This window comes from Lagenorhynchus albirostris, chromosome 2 (assembly GCF_949774975.1).
Source record: "Lagenorhynchus albirostris chromosome 2, mLagAlb1.1, whole genome shotgun sequence".
In the NCBI taxonomy this organism is placed as follows: domain Eukaryota; kingdom Metazoa; phylum Chordata; class Mammalia; order Artiodactyla; family Delphinidae; genus Lagenorhynchus; species Lagenorhynchus albirostris.
This window is the reverse complement of record NC_083096.1, coordinates 102,628,068-102,635,254: the sequence shown is the minus strand read 5'-3', so window position 1 is coordinate 102,635,254 and position 7,187 is coordinate 102,628,068.

The window sequence follows — 7,187 nt, the reverse complement described above, 5'->3', positions numbered from 1 at the left end:
AAAATTAAAATAGCAGTCACAGCTGTCAGTGGAGGCAGGTCACAGGTAAAATTCCAAGGATTCAGAAGTCCTCTAAGCAAGTGGAAATGGGCGCTCTCTTCCCTACCTCAGGCTGTCTCAAAGATGAGTCACCCTTTATTCTCCTATTTTCCAGTCTTCATCAAAGCCTGCATACTGCTTTCCCTCCCTTTTGATTGTCCTTAAACATATACAAAATAAGCGATGATGGCAGATTTGCAGCATTCGCTCATGTGCGTAACTGATCATCTGACAGATGTTCCTGGATGCTCCCACAAAATTAGGCTCTTCATTTACGGCCTGTGTACCCCCTTCTGCCCAATGGGCCCATTGTTGCTTCTGGCACAGTGCTCCTAGGTCCTCCCTGCCCTGGCTAAACAGCCCCTTCCTCTTTTCATCTACCCCCAGCTAAATTTTACTGCCACATCTAGTTTTATTATTTTCCCCAAATCTTTGGTTATACCACTCCAGAAATTACCTGAGCAGAACTTTCAAAGAAGGTGACTTGTAGGGAGAAAGGAAAAGTCAGTAATGGTGGGCTGCATTTCTGCTGAGGATAAAGTTCAAGGACAGATGAAAATTTGGAAAGAATGGCCCAGGAAAGGAAGGAGAAAGGACTTCAGAGAATAGGAAGAATAAGAAAATGCTATGTACGTGTCCACTGCATTGGGTGACATGAACCTATCAAGAAAAATGAATATAGTGAAATTCCTATACGTGGTATAAGAATTTTAATGTCTTTTCTATATTAAGATAAAATATGTACATTATTCATTTTAGATGCCTTTCTATATGTATGTGTTTATAGGTAGGGATATTTTGTGTGTGTGTGTGTGTGTGTGTGTGTGTGTGTGTGTGTGTGTGTGCGCACACATACAAGAGAGCATATCTTAGCAGTGTTTCACCCACTGCGGACAATCAGATGCCTTGCTGTGGACGCAGGAATGAGGAGGTGACCTTTGTGGAGCAGTGGTCCTAGTGGGCTGCCTGAGCCTGCAGGAAACTCCACGTCCTGAGAGCTTTAGTTACCAAAAGCCAAACTATGCCCAACAATTCAACTTCCTGGAATGATTAGTGTTGTCAGGTAGCCTCATCATGAGAGGTTTTAGAAGATCATGAGCAGTTTCTAAAGTCTACTGTGCTGTGGACAGAAAGGAGGCATGAATGGATGCGGCACAAGAGGGTAGAATTTTGTTTGAATTGTAAATTGGAAAAGAGCAATTTGGAAAGCGAGGTGCCTGAGAGCCTAAGGGAACCAAGAAGATGTATCTTTTTTTTTTTTTAAGAGATATCTTTTTATTTATTTATGGCTGTGTTGGGTCTTCGTTTCTCTGTGAGGGCTTTCTCTAGTTGCAGCAAGCGGGGGCCACTCTTCATCGTGGTGTGTGGGCCTCTCACTGTCGCGGCCTCTCTTGTTGCAGAGCACAAGCTCCAGATGCGCAGGCTCAGTAGTTGTGGCTCACGGGCCTGGTTGCTCCGCGGCATGTGGGATCTTCCCAGACCAGGGCTCGAACCCGTGTCCCCTGCGTTGGCAGGCGGACTCTCAACCACTGCGCCACCAGGGAAGCCCTAGAAGATGTATCTTAATCTCTGTGAATCTTAGTTTACCTGTAAAAACATTTGAAGTATCTCTGATGTTTCTTCCAACTCTTGCGTCATATTTGTAAGAGCTTCAATTTGAACAAAACAACTAGGAAGGAGCAGAAGTAGCTCTAAGCTTGGTCATGTGATTGAAATAACATTTGAGGGAGATTCTCAGTGTCCAGTGAATGGGAGGACAGAGATAGGTTAGTGATGGAGAAACCAGCCAAGCAACTACAAAGTGGTTAGTTAAGCCAAATGTGTGCCCAAGACAAGGAAGAAAAAATAGATGGGCCAGATCTGATAAATATTGCAGAGGGAGAGCCAAAGAGATTAGAAAAACTCAATGTGACTCACGAATGAGTCTGTGGAACTGAAAGGTGACAGATGCTAGTGGTTGTGACATCAGAATGTGGGGTGCCATGGACTGAGCGGGAGGTTGGAGAGTAGGCAGCTCGTAGGGGACGTCGTGGATGAGACGGAAAAGGGGGAAGTAAGGTCTGGGGTCTTTTGCCATGAACGAGGAAAGAGAAGATATGGTAGTGGAAGGGCAGAATGGAGCCTGTGGTGGGTGTCACATAACGGCAACGTGAAGAATTCAATCTGGGAGAAAGAAAATGTCTCTCAAAGTGCCTCACTGTCACTGTGTAGTTTCAACTGCTTTTCTCATTTCGGACCCACAGTCTTGTCTTGACCCCTCGTGTCTGCGTTCCAGGTTCCTGACTGGTCACTGATTCAGGCTCTCCACTCCATCCTCATGAATCATTACTCCCCATGGTGTCTGCCCAGTGCCATCCAGAGTTTGGGAAAGGTCTAGAGATGATGGTAAGAGGCCCAAAGAACAAGGCCCTTCTATGGAGTCTGGCTGCAGGTCCCTGGAGAGGGCGCAGCCTTGCAATGGGATTGACTCCTCAGGTGAGCTGGTCTTTGGATGGTGAGAGGAGAGGCAGAAGTTCCAAGGGTGTAGCAAAAGCTGGCGTGTCCTGGAGCAGGGGCAGGGAGGCTGCAGTGATTGTGCTAGGGCTCCAGTCTTAGTTCATGAATCGCCAAGGGGTTCCCTCCCGGACTGCCGTAGTCTCCTGATCGGTCTCTTCCACTCCACACTCTCCCTGCTCATTCATCACCCCTGCTACTGACCAACACATTTAAAAACACAGCTTCAATTTGTGTCACAGCCCTCCTCTACTCCCAAGTCTAAATTCCTTAAACCAACTTCCAGGATTTCAGGGATTTTACCCGACTCCATCTACTCAAGCCCCACCAGCTGGATACCATGACCAGCACCCGCTCGTCCAGCCACAAGCCTTTGCACTTGCTGTGCCTCTTTCCGCTCACACATCTGTCGCCTACTCATGCTCGAGACACGTATTAAGAGTACTGGTTCCGGGCTTCCCTGGTGGCGCAGTGGTTGAGAGTCCGCCTGCCGATGTAGGGGACACGGGTTCGTGCCCCGCTCCGGGAAGATCCCACATGCCGCGGAGCGGCTGGGCCCGTGAGCCATGGCTGCTGAGCCTGCGCGTCCGGGGCCTGCGCTCCGCAATGGGAGAGGCCACGACAGTGAGAGGCCCGAGTACCGCAAAGAAAAAAAAAAAAAAAAGTACTGGTTCTTTTTTTACCAACACAAAACAAAACAGACAAATGAGTTCAGGTAGAACCGAGAGGAATAAGCTCATCGAATCATTTTAATATTTATTAAGCGCTGGCAAGATTGCGAAGTGGGTTCCTGGAACAACCGGGGTGAAGAAACCCATTCTTGCCTGCGTCTGGATCTCAGAACTTCCATCCTGAGTAAGCCTCTGAGCCACAGCCAAGCCGTTATGTTTTCTCTCAGCCTAAAGGTCAAAATTAGTTCACCCACCTCCACTGATTGGGCAAGTTGTGGGAGCTCAGCCCTCTTCAGCCTCCTGCACAGACTTGGATGTTTTTGAGTAACGTGGAGGAAGGACTTCATCTGGGAGCCTGGAAAACCGAATCCCAGTTCTGGCTCTACCACCGACCACTAGCCATCTTAGCCAAGTGCTTTCACCTCACTGGCATTTGTTTTTTCATCTGTAAAGTGAGGAGTTGAATTGGGAATTGAAGGCCCCTTTTCTTTCGAATTCTATGATAATGGTAATTAGCCCAGGGTATGGCAGACCCGGCAGACTGCAATTCTAGTTTATTGGTTTAAGTTGTGTAAGTTTTGGGGAGCCGGCTTAGATTCTACTTTTGATCGTGACTGTATGCCCTTGAGTGAGGCCCCTTGTTTATGATTCTACCTTCCTCACTTGCAAGAGGAGATGGTATCACTTGCAATCAATGAAGCTAGCCAGAAAGGCTGAGTATCATATTTGCTGAGTGCTTCAGCATTTTTAGGGGAAAGAGATAAAGTTTTAATGATGTTCTTTCCCACTATATTTCAAGCCAATTTTTAAAGTGCTTTTCCTAGTGTTAACCTTTGGAAGATGTAAACATCTTGATTGTGGTATCCAAATATGGAACCCATTTTCTTTGTTTCCTACAATGAAATATCAGAAAGGAAAATAGGTGACTGATGAAAATGTAAATAGTAAGTTATTTATTTCTTTCTCTCTAAAACAAAAAATCTGAAAATCTGAATCCAATTATTTTGAGGAGCCAGTTACCATCAATGGGTCAATTACCTTGATTGACTCCGTATTGTGTAATCAGACTTTCCATAAGATTTCTGTGTTCTTAGTGACCCTGAGTGTGGGCTGCTGGAGTTGTTTGGTGGACTTTGTGCAGAGGCCAGGATGAACTGGGGTGGGGGAATTATGCTGACAGTGTTTATTGTCTGTGACTTGGTTGGGTAGTATACTTGTTTCCTGCAACTTGATTGGTCTTATCTGACTGGTGATGGAATTATCTATAGTAAAGAACCACTCCAGATTTTTCAATCAGTAGATGGATTCTCTAAGGCACTGTATCATGAAGAAAGGAATGTAAGAAGTAGCTCTGCATTGCTCTAGGGGAAAATGTGAATGATTTCTTAGCATTGTAATGAGCTAATTGTAAACACTAATTAGAATTTATATTCTAAAGAATGGAAGAGAAAATGGATGTGACATTATGTTAGTTTTTTTCTTTAAAAATGACTAAAAGGAAAACTTTCATAACCTGGGACCGTTCTTTTTAGAAAGGGACCTCAGGTTTTTATTAAAAATGCGAAGCCAGAAGGAAGATGTTTACACTTCATTGTCTATCCCTTTCATGACTCTCCAATCATTAGTTTCAACTCTTGAATATCCTTATCCCGGATCTAACCAAATATGTACATTTTTGGTGCTTAACCAATGCTTCAGAGACCTGCTGGAAAATCATTCAATCCTGTGTAATTGGAGCCGTCACAAATTCATGATCTCGGTCATGAATAAATAAAAAACATTTATTCTGTAGGTACCAGACACCATGCAAGGCAGAGGATATAGACAGTGAACAACGCTGTTGGGGGCCTTGCCCACAGAGAGCTGGACGGGAGTAGAGAGGTAAGGAACAGGAAAGCATATGGTATGTCAAGCGACTCTGTAGGGCGTGCTTTCCCTCTTCGATCCCAGATCTCGCATAGTGTTTCACACATAGTGATTCACACAATCAAAAAACATTTCACCAGCACTTACTATGTACCAGGATTTATTTCAGGCTTTGGAGATACATCAGGGAACAGGCAGGCAAGGAAGTCTGCTACCTTAGAACTTACATTCTAGCAGCTGGAAAATGGCAGTAAACAAGTCTGAAGAAAAGAAATAAATATACAAGGTAATTTCAGGTAGTCAAAAGTGCTAAGAAAGAAATAAAAGACAGGGGAGATTGGGGGCATTTTAGGAAGTCCACTCTGTGGAGGTGACCCTTGCACTAAGACCAGGCAGAATCTGCAAGTATTGTGAAGAGTATTCTAGGCAGAGGAAAACAGCAGGTGCAAATTCCCTGAGGTGGGGATACTTTGGTGTGTTCAATGAAAAGGCAGCCAGTGTGACTGGGGCACTGTTAGGAGGAGGAGAGAGATAAGACATGGGGAGAGATAAATAGGCAGCAGACCACATTGGGCCTTTAGGCCATTGTGAAATGGTTGGCTTCTCATCATGCTTAGAATAAACATTCCAGGTTTTAAGCAATCCTGGTGAGAAATGAGGGGGGCTCATGAAGGCTTTCAAACATTTTTTTTACTACAGTCCACAAGAAGAAACATATTTTTTATGGTAACTCATTACATAAACACATATTCATAAAAAAAAATTTCATGAGACAATACTCTTACCATGAGTGATGCATCCTGAGATTTTCTATTCGATTTCACTGTAAAAGAAGAAATACTGGTTGTTTGTTACCTATTAAACTGATTTCATAACTCACCAGTGGGTTGCAACTCACAGTTTGCAAAATGCTCGTTCAGACTAAAGTGCTGACAGTAGAGAAGGAGAAAAAAGAACATATTCAGGATGTATTTTTTTTAATTAATTTATTTTTATTTTTGTCTGCGTTGGGTCTTTGTTGCTGCACGTAGGCTTTCTCTAGTTGCGCTGAGCGGGGGCTACTCTTCGTTGTGGTGCGTGGGCTTCTCATAGCAGTGGCTTCTCTTGTTGCAGAGCACGGGCTCTAGGTGCGTGGGCTTCAGTAGTTGTGGCACGTGGGCTCAGTAGTTGTGGCTCGTGGGCTGTAGAGTGCAGGCTCAGTAGTTGTGGCACACGGGCTTTGTTGCTCCTTGGCATGTGGGATCCTCCCAGACCAGGGCTCGAACCCGTGTCTTCTGCGTTGGCAGGCAGATTCTTAACCACTGCGCCACCAGGGAAGACCTCAAGGTTTATTTTAGAAGCAGAGTTGACAGTGGTCATTGATAGACTTGAGGGAAAGTAAAGGGAAAAGCCTGATAAATGATGGTTTTCTATGATTTTGGCTTGAACAAATGGGAGAATGGTAGTCCTGTATCATAAGATGGGGAAGACCAAGGAAGGAACATGTTTGAGGAGTAGAGGGGAAATCGAGAAATCTTCACTTAAACACTTCAAAAAACTCTGATTGTAAATGTTCTTGTGCATAAAGATCTGCAATATTAATTGCTCAAATTACAAGCTGACAATAAAACAACCTTTTTATGTAAACTCTTAAAATTAAAAACACTTTTTAAATGTTAATTTTATTTTTATCATAGAAATAAAATCTGCTTACTAAACTAAACATGAAAGAAATGTGATCCATGGTCTACCCACAAAAAAATGACCATGGTTAATTTTTTAATGTTTCCTTAATGTAATTTTCTCCATGCGTATTTTTTTGGTCATTGTCTAATCTTTCATAAAGATAATTGTTTAGGATTGGAATTATATAAGCAGTTTAGAGATAATCAATGGTTTTGGAGGCAGAGAAATTTATGATCATTGATGTTTAATGAGTAGCCTTACTTTTGTAATAAAATCATTTTAATGAGGAACCCAATATTCACTCCAATGTTTTTTCAAACTTTAAAAATCCATATACATGATCACATCATAATTTATAACCAGTTTTGGATATGTGCCGATATTTGCACATCTATACTCATCCTTCCGTATCCTCAGGGGACTGGTTCCAGGACCCGCTTCAGATACCAAAAT